General features: G+C 42.0%; 1 protein-coding gene across 6 annotated transcripts in view; it reads right to left on the bottom strand.

The window, feature by feature from the left end:
* Positions 1-16,151, bottom strand: part of ATXN1 (ataxin 1) — a 164,721-nt gene that overhangs the window by 77,427 nt on the left and 71,143 nt on the right. For all 6 annotated transcript variants that reach the window (XM_032703493.1, XM_032703513.1, XM_032703533.1 and 3 more), the window contains one exon: positions 15,588-15,699. The gene's annotated coding sequence lies outside the window, so the exon portion shown is untranslated. Of the gene's footprint in view, positions 1-15,587; positions 15,700-16,151 lie in introns of those variants that run through there.

Genomic DNA, 16,151 nt, shown 5'->3' with positions numbered 1-16,151 from the left:
GCAATATGTTTTAGTTGTATTTAAAAAAATTAAAATTAAAAAACATGTTTCACAGTTGAGGCTTTATCATATTCACAGTACTCAGACACGTATCTAACTTTAAATCCGTGAAGACAACTGCAATCAAAAGGATAAGGGGGTGTTAAAAACTTAAGTGTGCCTTGAAGTGTTGTCCTGAACAAGAATTAGACACAAGTAGGTATTAGGTGTCTCTAAAATAGGTCTTCCATGACTAATAATAAGTACAGATCACAATATACCTTGTGTATCAAAGGGTAACAAAAGCTACATGTCTTGAGGAGGAAGACTGAACAGAGAAGAACTGAAAGCCTCTGGGCATAAGATGTGATTGTTTTATTAGACGGAAGATTATCACATAGAGGCCAAGGATAAAGTTGAAACTTGAAAGGAATATGAGTCAGGGAAGTTGTTCCAGATGGCAGAGCCATGTGGGATGTGACTTCACCATCTACTGTGGAAATAAAAAGGAAGAAATGAAAATTTAAGTGTTGCGAGAGCATATAGGACTGACAGAAAGAACTGAGAGCAGAAGAAGGAAATTAAAGGCAGAGTGATGAAATGAGGCCTTCAGAAATTTTGAAGTGCAGCAATACCACTTCAATCAGCCAGTACTAAAAAGGCTCAGTCACAGTGCTTCAGATAAACCTGTTTCAGTGCCTGTCCAGAGCACATTTCCTTTCCTTTGGCTTTTGACGTATCATGTGGACAGCATCACAGAAGCATCTCTGAGCATGTATTGAAGGGACAGTCGATTTGCAGTATCCCATTACTGCTGATTCCACCCCTGGTGTTATATCCAACATCATAAATGAGTTAGACAGAATTATATCAGGTGCTGTCTTGGGCTACTTAAGACTAATGGGAATTTTTTAAAAGTGAAAATTAGGTTGAATATGATACAAGACTTATTACAACTCCTTAAGGGAAGTGCGGGAAGCCATGAGATCTGGACACTGGGAACTTAATAGGGCAAACTACTTAAAAATGCATAGCAAAGACCTGTCCCATCCCGTCAGGAAAACAGACACGCGTGGTTTACATACACAGGTCTTCTGCACCTATTACTTCAGTGCAAAAAGGAGGTACGTGAAAATAAAACAAAAATAATAATAAAGTACAAGCTAAAGACAAAGATCTGAAACAGATTCAGATGCTATTTGCAGGCTCCGAATTCCATGTTTCTAAGATGGGATTTTTCAGCCAGAAGCTAGAGGAGATCTTCCTGGACTAGTTAGTCCATTCACTGTACAACAATCAATGATACCATCCACAAAATGACTGCAAAAGTAGGTGGATTTGAAAGCCAAGGAACATACTGCCTAAAACCTCCCTTCTCCACGTACACATACACAGGCACATCATAACTTCTACGGTTTGGAGAGTCCTTTTGTTACCATTTATGTATTTAAATGCCCAGCCAAACTGGACTTTGACTATGAACCTAATGCCAAAATAGTAATAAGTTCAATATGAGAGATTCCTATTAAAATGGCAGAGAAGTATATATCACACATATAAATAATCCCTGAAAATTATTTCAGAGACATGTCTGGTCTTGACTTTCTGTACTGAAAGCCTAACCTGAAGTCTATCAACTCAATAAAAAGACTTGGAGTCTTCAAAGTTGACTTTAGGCTACAGTATTTTTCCATGACTGATGCTTTTGCAGTCATATTCCTTCCTGGCCATGGTTTCTCCATTTCAAAGCAACTGAACTTTTAACCTACCTAAACTAACATAGTAAAAAACAACTGAAGGTAGCTTAAGAGTCTTGGTCTTCATATAGTTGCCTTTGCAGAAGCTATAGAGCCTATGGTCAGCTGGATACTTGTTTACCTGTCCCTTCTTCCCAGTGAAAGGATGCTTATGTAAATATTCCTTAAAAAACAAAAACAAAACAAAGGCAGAAAAAAAACAACCTGAAAATCTCTTCTCTCTTGCAAAGAATAAACTTGTTCTTCCAGGACACAGGATTAATCTGATTGCTTTAAACTATCTTGGCTTTATCTGGGTGTGTAAATGAGACTTATAACTGCTACAGCCACGTACATCAGCCCACCAGACACAAAGCAGTGCTAAAAACCAGGCTGCAACTCTTGCATATCTTTCATGCTTATTCTTTCAGCCTCAAGGATGCTTTCTTGGTTAGTCAACTTTAAATCTATCTATTGTATATACAGTACTATTTAAAAACAGCACTCAAGCGTACAAGATAAACATGTGCCCCACTGAGTTACTAAATACCAGATAATAAATTTGCATCCCGGTGAATTTACTACTACCATGGTAGCTGTCTGCAATGTACAGAACCGTACAAAACCAGAGCGCTGTGCCAAGTAAGTGAGAGGCCTCGTGCAGAAAAACGCCAGTGCTCTGGAGGCACAAACAGAGCTGTGCAAGGGAGAAATTCAGCAGCCACTGAAAACAGGGCCTGTCAGACATTAAATGGGTATAATGAGGACAAAATTTCTTCATGAAAACAGGAAGGCTCTTCCACTTGGTGTGTATGGGGAGAAGCCCCAGAGTTACAGGGAAAGAAGGCAGCTCTAAATCTGCATGCACTGCAGAAGTAAAATGTGAGCACCATGAAGGGGAAGGAACACAAGAGCTTTCCTAAACATGCCAGGGAAGATTCAGAGCTCCTCGTGGCAGAGGAACCCAGGTCTGCACAGAAGAGGAGTAAAAACATCCCAGGAACATGAGAAAGGCATGTTCAGAGCAGCCAGAAACAAGAACACCACTACCAGGGCTTCAAACAACTAATTCAGCCAGGGCCCTTCTACTAATATGTCCCATTCTACCAAAGAACAGAGAGAGCAGGATTTGTGCTCTGCCATCCCTCTGCATTCACCCATGTCTGCATCATCTTTCCTCTGGTATCCTCCAACAGCCCAGCCTAGCTTCACATCCTGCCATGCTGGCCTGGTACTTGGGCAAGGGCTGCCAGAGCCCACTGGATGCTCACTGCCAGCCACTGCTAAAGAGAGTTAGCAAGGGCGGAGCTTGGCTGTCTCTTTCCCCTCGATGTCAGTGCCAGCTCATGCCTCTCACCTCTCTTGACTTCTGAATTTAGCAAGAATCAAAAAAATTGTAGGAATTTAATTGTCTTTGAGACTTCTACTTCCTGCAGGATCTGGTGGGAATTAGCCAAGACGGTGTTATGGGAAGGGGGAAATGGGGATGGACAAACAGACAGACATAATCACCACCACACATACCTCATATCCTTGGAATCCAGGCTAAAAACACCCAGGCTCTGGAGCAGAAATACTCATGAAAGCATTTCATAATGCTTTACCAAGGAGTGATATCAGTATCATTATCTGCATTTTATGGCTGCAGCACTGACTGGTCATGACATGCCTCAAGTCACTCATCAGATAGCCGGTCCTTCTGACTCTGCCACTGTGTCTCCCGACTGCAAGTCAGTGCCCTACTAATGGAGTCATCCCAAACCACAGGCTCCATGAGAGGAAAGGGTTGCTGGAGTTAATATGTGAATATCTAAACACTAGCTATTTCCTTTGCAGAGAGGACGGAGAAGGAAGAATTATAAAGTTAAGATAAAACCCAAGAAATGTAATTCTCCTTTCAAAGGGCAAGACCTGCCTCTAACAGGTTCAGTGCACTCGGCATCGCAGATGCATTTAATGAAAAGGCAACACAGGACAGGACTGACTGGGTGTTTGCTTAAATTAAGAACCAAAGCAGAAATCCAGTGACTGAGCAAGAGAGAAGGTGGGATATGAGCTCCAGTTTTCTGATTCGAACTCCTGGGGGACCCACTCTAAGAAACCCATAATGTTTCCACTGCACTTCAAATACAGCCATGCTAGCATTATTCAGCCAAACCTTACCAAGGCTGAATTTTAAGCATTTTCCTTTGTTCCCTTTGCATGTGAAAGGATAAAGTAATTGCTAATTGGTCACGAATCATTTAAATGACTCCTTGTTTATTAAAAAATGCAATTTCCCTTATATTATTCCTTAGGTTTCAAATTCTTCACATCACAATTATTTCTTATAAGGGAAGAATGCTCTTATCATTATAAATTGAATATAAAAAAATTAGAAAATAAGAAGACAGGAATTATTGAATTTATTTTTTAATGCAAGAAATGGCATGAAAGTGTAGCGTGAATTGGTTTTTTATGCCTCTAATTGCATATCTTCCTCTGTATCTCCTACTTTCTTATTGTTTTCAGGTAAGGATCAAGGATACAATTTCTTCCCTACTCCACCATAAAACAGAAACTAAGTAATGAGCCCAGCAAGTCCTGACCTCTGCCATCACTCTCCTACCTGCTGTCAGCCTGTTTGACATCAGCAGGGTGGAAATGCCTCTAACTGGATACCATAAGCTGTCTCACACTGCTGCTATTATTACTAGCCTTAAAACTGATGGCCAGCACAGGTAACTATATTTCTAGTGACAAGGACCAATATTTGTTTTGAGTTGCTGCATTGCTACTCAATATACAAGTTATTGCATATTAATGCAATGTCAAAAAAGTACCATGTGGTGATGTCAGGACAGAGCCTTGACCTCATTTTGTGATCTCCTTCATCAAAGTATCAAATCTTCTTTCCTGGACTACCTTTGAACTACATTAAAAGAAACCAAGTGAAAGGATGCTATCAGAAAGGAAAGGCTTTTAAGAACACAATAGTTTGATACACGGGAACAGTTCCCCAGATGGGTGCTCCTTTCACTCTGCTACAAGCATGTCCATGTCGTCTGCTCTGACCAGGCAGGTAGACTGGGATTAGAGCAGTAGCATCTTCAAGGGTCACATACTGTTTAGATAAGGCACTGGTCTGACTAAGAGCCATGAGAAAGCCTCCTACAGTCTCTGTTCCAGTAAGACGGTTTACAGACAAACAATCATCAATCTGCAGTTCCTCATCCCCCACACCATCTTCGCCAAAACAGAAATGGAAAGTACAAAAAAAAACCCCCCCAGAACCAAAAAGAGATGCTTTTAATATTGTAAATCTTTTCTAAACCAAATCACTTGGGCTTTCCAGCACAATACACACTCTGAGACTCAACTCATCTGAATGCAATTTCAGTTTCAGCTACACCGATACCATACCAGCTTTGCACAACCACAGTCAAATAGTTTGCTGTGCTCTTTGCAGCATTTTGTAGTCCTGAAGGAACATGTAAATGGAAATGCCTTCACTGAGCTTAAATGCATTATGTCATAAGCCTTAAAATGCGAATCATAACTTAATTAAGGACCATTTATCCTACTTCCATTTGCTTTCCTGAAGAAGCAGTCACCACTACTTTACATGTTACCGTTAGCACTGGTCTCATCAGACAATAGGCTTTGTGTTAGCATGGTGGTTTCCCTCTTTGACCACGGATAAACACCATTCCCTACTGCTTCGAGGCTCCATCCCTGACATATTAGACAGCCTTCAGAGCTTGCATGGGTTCAACCAGCAGTCTCAGGGTTCAAATTCATAAGAGAAAAAACAGCTACTACAGGCCTATGGGGGCCTTGGGGTGCAAACACCGGGATTTGCACCCTGCCACTAGTGGTCCAACGCTCTTTCACCTGCCGCTCCCCACTTTCAAATGCAGTCATCTCAGTGAATAAAGCTTTTCCTGCTCTTTCAAACCACTTTTATGCATCTAATTGGTGCAGATCTGGGAGCAAAACAGGAACTGCCAGTACCAATCTGACCAAGGAGCAGCATTAAATCTGCAATTCTGATTCGGTTCTCCAGTTATGATGCTCCCAGAAAGATCTTACTAGGCAGCTTGACTGAAACCAATAACTAAGTCATCATTTAAAGCTGGTGAAATACCTGCATTACAGTGAGAAATTGTCTACTTATTGTTTTCATGTATGGTTTATACAAAACAGACTTCCTCTAGAAAATGTGGCTCATTCTGCATCTAGCCTGTCTTACACATGCTCCGGGGGGTGCAGAGCCAGCACACATCTGCTTGCAAGAACAAAACACATCCCTCTGGCACTAGACACACTGAGCCAGTGTTTACACACTGATCTGCTAATAAGGAGACCCGGGAATTCCAGAACACAAGATTTATATTTATTGCTATTTTACATTACCGTAGAACGTGCCAAGTTCGGGCACTTTAAATTATGAGGGCTGCTATTGCACATTCCCTTATCAGTCTTTCACACAACTGCGTTACTGAAGCATCCTGATAAGAATGTCTAAAATGTCTGCTATGTTTTAAAACAGCAAACTCTTCCTTTTCAGCTCTGACCCAGCCATTTCAGTCAACAAAGCTCTTTCTACTCTTTCAAAACACTTTCTACTTACTTAATGGTTACGATCATACTGACTGTCTTGAAAACTGCTACTCCCAAAAACAATACAGCATGGTTATTTATTCATGGTACTGGCTTGGCATGATATTTTGAGGACTACTGTTTCAAAATATGTAATGAAACATGAACATCCATCTTTTGACAAGAGGTCTAAGTATCACACTTCAGAATATCATATACAGAACATTAATGCACCTTCTAAATGAAGAAAATCAGGAAACTGTAACTAAAATGACCAACTTGCCAAAACCAGCATATGTTTGTGCACTTGTTTTTACATTCCCAGGCTCACTAAGATCAATATATACAGATAGATAGGCATGTGTGTATGTGTGTATACATATGCATTTGTTCTCAACTGCATTTCCCAGGAAGGTGCCAGTTGAAGGAAGAACAGCAAGGAGAGTAAAAAGCCATTTCTACTACAACAAGCAAAAATAGTTTTATATGTTGTCATTTTGGGGTTGTTAAGGGCTTTTTTGATTCTTTCTTCTAAAACCTGTCTTCCGTAAGCTCACTCAGTGTCTTTGAAACAATATTTGATAGCAAAACTAGCTATATTGCAAGAGCTACAGTTAGAATTGAATGTTAAAATACTAAATTATGAAAGTCATCTATCCCTGCACTCATTTCATTCTGCAAGAATCCCATCTGGGAAGGAAGAAGGGAGAGATGGAGTGGGGAATGCACAGCTAATTAGTAAGGTTTCACAATCTTATTCAACCTGCCAACCTATTTTTCTGCCAGTCTTGCACACATAAATAGGATGAAAACCCGAAAGTCCAAGTTTTTCACACTTCTATTCTTCAGTTTCACCATTTCTGATTGTCTGCCTGAGTACCTCTGTCCCCTAACACACCACCCTCAACCCCCTCGGGGCTCCAGACCACTACCTCCAGAACCAGGGAAGTCATTCACATCCAACAAAGCAAACAAGACAGAAGACACCTAGCAGCATGTGTTTTTCTGCAAGCAAGGAGGCTACAGGCAGTTAGTTGTTCAAGATCTTCCCTAACCTTAGTACCTTTCCTGCAGTCCCAGCAAGCCACCTAAGGCTGAATGACTCTTGATAACACATGCAATAGAACTCCAGGCAATACCTGGGCTGGTAACAGAGCCACATGGGCACAGACTTGGGGGCCTGTGCCGAGTGGGCTTAGACATTTATAGGGTACACTGCAGGGCAGGGCTGCACAGACACACTTGTTTGACTCTTACCAGTGTCAGGCAGCACCCTGCTCAGTCTGATTAGCATAATCAAAGATGTAAGAAGAGAAGCAGGGCTAATTAGCCTGAGCAAAGCACCTTGTCAGCTGAGGAATCTCTGCACGGGGCTCAGATGCACAAATAGATGTAGCCATCATGACTGAGCCTTTCTTACTCCCTGCAGTCAGCAGGTATTTCATTATGCCCGAGAACAACTTACTGCTGAAGCAAGGTGTCTTGTCATGTGACAGCAGAGTGGGGTGATTCCTTAGTTCTTAATGCTGCTTTTTTGAAGCAAAGAGCTGCAGGGGTCTTACATACCAATGTATGATGCTTTCTCCCATTGCATGTGCTTAGATAGATACTCAACAGTCTTCCTTTGCATAATCTTTTTTGAGGGATGAGGATCTATTGTGTTTGTCATGTATTTGTTTTTTTTCTATTCCCTTGTATAGCATTCTAGGTAGCTGAAGAGGAGAGGAAGAAAACAATGCTGAGAATAGTTTTGCTACTTCACTGTACCTTTCCCATCTCAAAATACTCTCCAGATGGAAAGAGTTTATTTGTAAGAAGGCAAGCAGAAGGCTGACTGAAGAAAAGTGATAATTAAATTAGAATAATAATAACAACAAGAAAACCCGAAGCTAATGAAGACTGTCTGCTTCATTTAATTTAAGAAGAGACTTCATCCTATAATGAAGACATATAAAGCTCTACAGCTCACTCACCCTTTCTACGAATGTCATCAGGAGCAGCAGGACTGCTCACTAAGCCAAATCCCTTCAGTTGAACTGGTTTGACTGGTCAATGATAACAAGAAGGAAGTGCTTGTACTTACATTTCCTTGATTGCTCTGCAGGCTATCCCTCAGGTTGAATAAAGACAGTTATACAAACATTTTAATGGTTCTGGTAAAAGTAAAAAGGGTTCTGGTAAAAGTAAAAAGGGTTCTGGTAAAAGTAAAAAGGATTCTGGTAATTTGCACTGTGGAATTAACGGACATGTCTTAACTCAGAAATATGTTACGAGGACCTTCCCACTTCAAACGGCAGCAGCACATGACTGAATGACAGAGACACTATTTTGCCTCTTTTCCCCATAAGAAGCTGATTCTTTAACAAAGTCACTTGCAGAGCACAGCTTTACAAGAAAACAGAAACCACGCCTTTCAAAAAATGTAGAATAGACCCAAAACACATTAACTGTGAACATGAAAAGTGTTAGCTCCTCCAGTGCTCTTCCTGTTGCTCCACCCTGAGTGTCAAACTCCCTTTTACTTCACCAGAGGTTCATGTTACCTGAAGTTTCTTTTTGTCAACTATTTGCATTGGAAATGCTAAATCAAGCTGTCGAGAAGACATGTTTTATCTTCCATAGAGACAAACTCCTGGCAGCTGAAGGCTTAAATTTGCCCACTGTCTCCATCAAGGACACCTCTGTTGCAAGGAATCTCCATAGCTCTGTTCACAAATGCCCACCCATCCAGGAAGCTAACTCACATTTTGCCTGGGTTCCTTCAACTGGCACAGCTTTAGTAACACTTGAGCAGGATTCACTGCAGCCCAAACATTGGAAGTGAGACCAAGGCAATTTATAAATCACTACTCTGATTCTGACTGAAGGTTGCCTGGCACAGAAAACTACAAATAACCTTCCTCCCCTCATCTAATGCAGCCCTCACTTCCCAAACAGATTTCTTCTATTACTAGGGCAATAACTTGGTAATAAGTTGCAATAGTGCCATAAACTTTATTTGCCATAGTGGGGAGGGTTTTTCTATTATTTAAAGAGCTGCTGGGAAAACCAATTAGAAATGAATAAAAACCCCAGCATTTCAAGTGTCCTTAGTCTGTCTCTAGTTCTGACACCTCAACAGGAAAAGAAGCTAAGAGCAATCCCGGCAACTTGCTTATCTTCTTCCTCTTGACCTTTGTGCTATCAGGTGCCTCTGAAACATTCATCAGTGTCTGTAGCTGGAAACACCAAAGCTGATTAACAATCAGAAACATAAAACTCACTGAGAAGGAACAGTGATAGCATCAATACTGCCAGTTTCAATAAGAGTATCTAATATTCCTTCCCAACATATGCATCCAGGGTCAACATGTCTGGCAGACTGCAAGCAAACCTGGAATAAATATGAATGAACAAGTTGTTAAGAACAGTATTTTGCTACAAAGGGCTAATGATCCCTTTTAACTAACCTACCAGTATCAGCAGCATTTCCTTTTGAATGCACACCCTAAACAGAAAATGGAAAAACCCCTCCTCTCTAGGAGAGCTTAATTTATATTCTCTTCCTGCTGCTGCTGCCACAGACATTATCAGCTTTGAGAGAAGCATTGGCAGGCTACGAGATACTGTTAGGGTCATTGTGGGCGCAGCAAACCAGCTTCACCAGTGATGCTAACTATCACAGCAGCACAAGAAAGCAGCAGTGAAACACAGGAGAGCATAAAAGAAGCAGAAGAAACGTTCTCACAGGCATGAGACACCTGTGTTTTGATCCGCTTCACCCCAGACACAACCTACGAATAGCAGAGCAGCTTTCACGCCATGCTATAAACCTGTGATGGCTGGGCTTGGTTCCCAATGCTTCTTCTTGGTTTCACTGGAAGTCTCTTGGACCAAGCAGTGCTGCAAGCAAGGACAAGAAATTTCTCCAGTCGACAGCACCAAGTTAAAAATAAGAGCAGCCATGAGCTACACTGCTGAACTATAGGAGATGCTTTGCTCTCATGGACCACACCGCAACCACACTGGTATTGTAATCATTAACAAGCGCATTCACCTGCCTGCCTTGCTGTGTTTACTCGCTCCAATGCACTAGTACCGCCTGGACTTCTCCAATGCCAAATCATGAAACAAAGCTGACAGCAAAAAGCTGGGGCAGCAGTTAAAGTGACTGCCAAAGAGAAATCTGTTTGCTCAGGCAAAAGCTGTTCTCAGTCCAAACATGGGAGTCATAATCTTACAGCCATTTGCTTGGAAGACAATGAAGGGAAGGCAGAACAGACTGGGAAACTACAGCTTGCCACGGTAGAGAAGAGAACGATCTTTGTGCCCAGATTTCTTTGCTCTGCAGGGTAAGTTTTACAAAGCTGACAACCGGTAGCAACATGTAGCGGCCCCAGGCATCATGCCTGCCTATCAAAGACTTGGATTTTAGCCCTGGAGAAATTACAGCCTCTCAGTACTCTGGAAGCTGTACTGTCCGAGAAGAAAGCAAGAAAGTAATGAATGACCTAACTAAAAATTATTTTAATACACGGATTGCAAACTCTAAGCCATAAACTTAGAAATGCTGGGAGAACTGGGAGAAGATGTGGAGGAAGAAAAAATATTTGTGTTGACAGGAACACCATAGCCACAGATGACAATCAGCTAGGGCTGCTATGATAGGAAAGTCATCTACTGGAGTGGTAGGGGCTGGCACACTGAATCCAAAGTATGGGTCCATGAATCCAAAGATAATCCCTGGAGACAAAGGAGGAAATTCAGCAGTTCAGGCTGGAAAAGACAGTAGGGGAAAGACAGCTTAGGAAGTCATGAGTTGAGGAGCCAGCCAGCAGGAATGTGGAGGAGAGGTAAATCCAAAGAAGCTGAACAGATGTGAATAAAAAGGCATTTGGCCCTGTGGCAGTCCCTGAACGCTGGAGGCTTACAGCTTCATTGCTGCACATCCTTCTGCAGGACTTGAAGCCATCCTGGCCACCTCTCTGCTGGGTGACAGGTGCAAGCAGGCACAGTCCAGCTCTCATCTGCTGTCCCTGTACAGGTGATCCTCCACTGCCAAAACAGCTTGGCTGCTGCACACTGCCAAGGCAAGTTTGCCACCCATGCAGTCTGAGGATGGTGGCTTCGGGGCCAGGAGAAGAGGTGAGCCGACCTGATGCGCAGAAACACATACCACCAACCCACTTCACATCTCCACAGACACAGTTGGTCTGCTGTATTTCTGCAACATCCATTTTAATCCAGTGTTCATCAGTGAAAACAAACTGCCAAACTGAAGGCCCAGAGTTACGGTCAGAGACTTTTTTTTGAAATCCCGCAAGAGACTCTCAGCTTCCTCTCCCAAACATCAGCCTTGAGCCATTCTTGCCTGGCTGGCGGAAGCCTGTGACATGAAATAAAAGCCGGGAAATACAACTTTCTGAATAAACATTTATTTGGTGAGAAATACTTCTGATTTTTTGGCAGAGAAATGGCAGAAACCTGAAGCCCTATGTATAGCATGCCTGCAGAGAGCAATTTCTATTTAAAGGGAAGCTGCAGCTGTCTGTAGCTCTTAATGAAGAATAATGCCTAGGAATAAATTACTGCCATTTCTGAGAGACATTTCTCAAATTAAAGCGATTCTTCCCTTCTTCCCTCTCACTATAAATACCAAGTGGCATGTACTGGGCAGTTGTTTGAAAGAACGGACACACGCAGCTCTGCTCTTTTATCAGCAGCCTCGTAATTTCCATAGCAATCCATGAAGTGGTTTAGCATACAGATATCGAAGTGACACAAAAACAAAGACATCCAGAAACATTAAGTCTGCATGTGTCAAAGCTTCCCATCACTCTTCCAAGGTGTGTACAGCTCAGAACAGACATCGGCCATCACTTCCAATCATGCCACAAACCTGGCGTTGAGGCTCCAGGCGTGGGAGATGGTCACTCTCAGAAAACCACTGTAAAATGCGCACCAACCTTCAATTTTCATCACTTGTACACGCTCCTCCCTGAGGGACTGCCGCAGCAGCAGCGCAGGCAGCAGAAGGTGATGCTCTGGGGAGAGGGTGTGCCTGGGCTGCCGCCAGCCTGGCCAGGCAGCTCAGGAAGCAGCACTGACATCAGCTCCAGGAGCTGTGTCGCTCCCAGACCCGCCACAGGTCCACGTGCCAGGAAAAACAGTCCGCAGCCAGAGCAGGAGTATGGATGAGATAGGACCAGGGGAAAGGGAGAAAGGAGGGCCAAAGAGTGGAGAAAAGAGGCAGCAGCTCAAAAATGGGATGGAACCTGGGCTAAGCCATGTGCAGCCACAGCCTCCAGGATCCTCTCTGGGATCATCCCTTACAGCAGCAGCTTCCCACTGAAGGTGGGGCATAGAAAGCCTGTCCCAGTGAGAAGCAGGGATGTTTACTATCCTACCATCTGCAGTTTGCCCAAAATAAATTATAGATATGAGATCAACTAAACACATTTCTTTTTTTGACACATTCTGGATTTAGAGATTTATTTTCCATTTCCCACAAACCATGCCAGAGGTTTTCGCATAAGTGCAAAAAAAAAAATATTGCGAAGAAATGTCTGAGAGTGAGGAACACGAAGAGTTTATTCATTGCTCCTGTTAAAATGTGTTTGTGCTTGTGCGGCTAGCACTCCAAAAAAGCTGTGCCATATGTTTTCAGGATAGAAAAAAAACCCCTCAGGATACCTAAATCCTACCAGAAAATTACAAAACTGTATGCTGGAATTCACAAGGTCCCCTCCTGCGAGAGCAAAGGAGTCTGCCTTCCTTCATTTTCACCCCTTGCTAAGCGAAATAAACGTTCCTCCTTAACAAGCCCTCCTGACATCTCTTTTTCTCTCTTAAGAAGTGGAATATGGACTTGATTTGTACAAGCTCTGCTATTCCAGAAATGCGCTTCATCCAAATGAAGAGAGCAGTAAAAAGGAAGTGAGAAATTAGTACTGTTTAGTAAACAGGCAGTTTCTAGGTGGATACAACACACTGGTCCCAATTTACTGCAGCCCTCTCTTCTCACACCCCACTTTCTCTGAAATTTGCCTGGGTGGAAGAAGGAGGCAGCAGAAGGGAAGAGAACAGATACCACTTGCAGTGAGAAAGGTTTGATTGCTTTCTGCACATCTTAACATGACAACACCCTGCAAACTGGGAAGAGAGAGCAGCATTTTTCAGTGAAATCACTATATACTGGCATTTCCTTTCAGGATAAACACCATCCCTCCTCCTCTCTGGTATTTTTGTCTCCCTGAAAGGATAAAGGAAAGAGGAAAGGGGAGAGGAGGAGCCTGGCCAAGTGCCTCCTTCTTGCAGCAGTGTCCTCCGAGCAGAAGTCAGGTGACAGAATACACTCTCAAGGAACTTCTAAAAAGATCTCATCACCTGCAAATGACTCCCCAAAAAGGAACCAGTCTTGGATGCCAGGGTAAGAGCCACTCTCAAGAACACTTTTTCCCATCCATACCTGGCGAGAAGAGTGCTGCTTTTGCAGCACAGACCCAGGCCTTGTGTAATTCAGGGTTTTGGCATGGCAATAGCAGAACATCATGCTGTGCTTTAAGTGGGATCATTTTAAACCACTTAGGACAGGGCAGAATGCAATGATCGCACTGACAGCATCTTCAACAGATATTCTATCCCCTGTAATGGCTGATGATTGCCTCCTTCTCTCATGCAGTTTGTCTGGCTGATCTGGCACACCACATACCTTAGAGGACCTGGGGAATGCTCTTCTCCACATGAGGTGGTGATGCTGTTGCAATCAGTGGAGGTGATTGCAACATCTTGAACAAACATCTCCTGTTATCCCAACAGCTCTGCATGCTAGGACAGTTTATTATTATTATTATTATTATTTAAGCCTGTCCTCTTCCGTTCTAGGATGCCAGCATGCAAAGTAAGCTCTTGTGGTTTCAAAGAAGTCTTTCAAAGTGTGGGAATAGGCTGATATGGCTATGTCTGCTTGGATACATAGACAGTGAGAAGCTCCAGGTCTCAGAGGCCCCTTATTCATCTTAATGAGCTACCAACTTGGCAGCTTAGTGGTACTAGTAAGTAACAATTTCAAATGTCAGCCTTATTAACTATTTCACTGTAGATCAAAGCATGCAGGAAAGGCAAAAGATGATGAAAATTTCTCAGTGTGTTCTCTAATATTTATTTTGCAAGTGGTTCTTGGGACAGCAGCACCTCTTAGACTCTGTCTCAATCTGCTTCCCAAAGCCTGAACCCAGAGGGAAAAGCAGAGCAAAGGAGGGCATCCAGCTTTCAGGGAGCTGGAAGGCATGCCCAACAGTAAGAAAATATATTTATATCTACTGCATTTATGAAAAGTGCAAAACCTAATTTGTTAAAACTAGAAGAATCTGCAGCTTGTTTTATCAGTACTAACATCTTGAAGGACCACTGCATACTTTAAATACTAGGGCATAAGGATTTAAATACTAACTTGCCTAAATTTGAAATCCCGACAGTTCCTTCTTAAGACAAAAACAAGGATTATTGTAAAAGCTGGTAGACAGAGAATTCTTATTTTTCTCTTTTTGTGAGGATATTTACATTTGAGCTGCACGTTTGTCCATTTCCACCCAGAAAAGCAGTGGGCTTCAAGAGAAAAACAATGAACATAAAAAATATTTATGCCTTCTCTTTAGCCATCCCTCACGGGAACATTTTCTTTTATTAAATATCACAGCTGGATCAAGATCTTAGTTGAGTCACTGTGTTTCCTTCTGAAAGGTGTGCTACTCCGATTCCCATGAACACAAACCTCTGAGAGGAGCATTTTTACTGAAAATACTCAATCTAGTATGACAAACTGATGAATAGCAGATGCAAAGAACTACATTTGCATTCCTCTAATCTGAAAGTGGTCAAATTAATTTCAACCATTGTATAAGCATGTATAAAACTCCTGAATCGGACCTGTAGATTGCTGAACTATTACCCATAATATTTTTCATTCTTGTTAGGCTACAGAGTCACATGGCCTTTCAATGCAGACTTCCATATTTAAATAAAAAGTGACAGTAATGTGTTCAATAACTGTAGCAGTCCAAGCAAAAGAAATCCAGCATCTTTCCTTAGATAACACTACTCTGCCCTTGAACACATTAAAAGAAAAAAAAAAAGTAAGAGGGAGAGAAATTCAAGTCCGGTTTTGCAGCCCAACCAAAACACACCTGCCTTTTTTTTCAGCAGAGAAAAAAGATGCTCAGTGCACCACAGGAAAGGGAGCAAACACGAGGGCAGATAACACCTCCCAAAAGACACAATTGGAAGTATTTGTTATCATTAGTGGGAACTCACAACATTCACTATGTTCTTCTTCAGGGAGTTCTGGATTATCCTTTTGCATGAAGATTTTTCAGAAATCACAGATCCTCACTGGCTTTTCTCTTTCAAATAAAGTAAGATAGAGCTGTAAAACAAAAGCAAAACCAAGTGAGAAAGGAAAGCAAGGAATACAAAGAGGAAAATCCATAGAACTGTTTAGCAAATGAACAATTGATTCCTACATCTCCTTAAAGCAAATGTATTTTTAATGAGCTCCCAGGACAGAGATTCCAGTACAGAATGAGTGTGTAGCAAACACTGATCTAGGATAGGAAGAGTCATTTGCATTGTACTTCTTATTACCAACAATTAAAACCCAGTTCAGAGTTGCTAAAGCAGATACATAATTAAAATCATTCTTGGATACTTCTGTTGCTATAACAAGAGGATGAAAAAAACTACTTGGAGCTGTTGCTGTTTAGAAAAGAGTCTGCAAACAAAGTCTGCGGTGTGCAGAGAGATCCATGAAGATTTTTGTTCTCAGTGAACTCCTCTAAAGGAATGCAAACACCTATTTATTTCTGTGGTTATCTGTAA

Source organism: Chiroxiphia lanceolata, chromosome 1 (genome assembly GCF_009829145.1).
Source record: "Chiroxiphia lanceolata isolate bChiLan1 chromosome 1, bChiLan1.pri, whole genome shotgun sequence".
Lineage (NCBI taxonomy): Eukaryota > Metazoa > Chordata > Aves > Passeriformes > Pipridae > Chiroxiphia > Chiroxiphia lanceolata.
This window is presented reverse-complemented; position numbering and strand designations above follow the sequence as displayed.